Source organism: Microtus ochrogaster, chromosome 2 (assembly GCF_000317375.1).
Source record: "Microtus ochrogaster isolate Prairie Vole_2 chromosome 2, MicOch1.0, whole genome shotgun sequence".
Lineage (NCBI taxonomy): Eukaryota > Metazoa > Chordata > Mammalia > Rodentia > Cricetidae > Microtus > Microtus ochrogaster.
This window is the reverse complement of record NC_022010.1, coordinates 48,005,112-48,006,503: the sequence shown is the minus strand read 5'-3', so window position 1 is coordinate 48,006,503 and position 1,392 is coordinate 48,005,112. Positions and strand designations below refer to the sequence as shown.

At 47.3% G+C, this 1,392-nt stretch overlaps 1 protein-coding gene across 1 annotated transcript in view; it reads right to left on the bottom strand.

The window, feature by feature from the left end:
- The window catches only part of Polq (DNA polymerase theta), a 73,412-nt gene that overhangs the window by 12,753 nt on the left and 59,267 nt on the right, over positions 1 to 1,392 (bottom strand). The window lies entirely within an intron of this gene.

Sequence of the window (1,392 nt, the reverse complement as noted above, 5' to 3'; positions counted from 1 at the left end):
CAGAAGCGATTCAGCTCCGACCCAGGATGGACGTAGGCTAGAATCTTCCTGGTAAGTGCACCTCGTGGTGCTACACAGATGATTAGAAATGGGCTAAATTAATATGTGAGAATTAGCCTAGAAGAGGCTAGATAGAAATGGGCAAAGCAGTGTTTAAATGAATACAGTTTGTGTGTTGTTATTTCAGGCATAAGCTAGCAGGCGGGCATAAGCTAGCAGGCGGGCATAAGCTAGCAGGTGGCCGGGGTGCTGGGGACGCAGCCCCGCCGCTCCTATTACAACAGTGCATAGAATGAGCACCAGGACATCCACAGGCCCCTCACAGCTAAATGGGGTTACAAATACGTTACCCTTCAAAAAAGGAGATGAAGGAATTTTTTTAAGGCATTTTTAGTACTCAATTCATTTAAAGGAGTTAAAAAAGAGTATGTCTGAAACAATTTCAGCACGTGGGTCTACTTTTCAAGTGTAAATTTTATGAACTCTAAACAAATACCAAGCACCGGAGACCTGTGCTTGGATTCCTCCAGAGACAGGTGTCTCCGTACGACCAGAGCCCTGGTGAGCCTCTGACGGGAGCCTCCTGCGCCTCTGTGCTCACCAAGCTCCTAATGCACCACACGTTTACCTTTTGTTTGTTGTTCTTGTTGTTGTTGTTTCAAGACAGGGTTTATCAATAGCTTTGGAGCCTGTCCTAGAACTTGCTCTATAGACCAGGCTGGTCTCGAACTCAGAGATCCTCCTGCCTCTGCTTCCCAAGTGCTGTGATTAAAGGCGTGCACCGCCCAGCACCCACACCTTTACTTTAAACAAAGGCCTCTGTGCTCTGTGGGATTTGGAGAGAACTTTCAAATACTGGAACTTGGGAAACTACAATGGCTACTAGGAAACATCAGAGTCTGAGCATGCTCCACACCAATTCCTGTTGCGCAGCACAGCATTTCAATCCAGCATGCTCTTTCCTCTACACCTAGGAAAGAAACAGTTGGGCCTGAGGAATGCTCATTGCTTCCCTGGGTTAGACTGAACTTCTCATGTGGATGGTTTATACTGTCAGGAGAGTTAGCTCACCAGACTGGAGTTCATCAAGGAAGGGAAGTTCTGACAGAACGTAAAACACCTCACTTACCAGTGCCACACACTGGCAAGATAAAGAGAAGATGGGCCCAGCGATCATGGGGTGATTACGGGGCTTGGTTACAATCTCCAGGTGTTCTGAAGACAAACAGGTGTATGACTTAAGGCTGAAGCTGTCCTGGCAGTCACTCAGCAACAGGAAGCAAGCAGACTTGAATAGAAAGCAAGACACACAAAGCCAGTGCGTGCAGTAGGATCAGAAACCCATTGCCATTGTTCTTGAGATCTTGGGAACCCTGACTGCTTTTCGGGCTG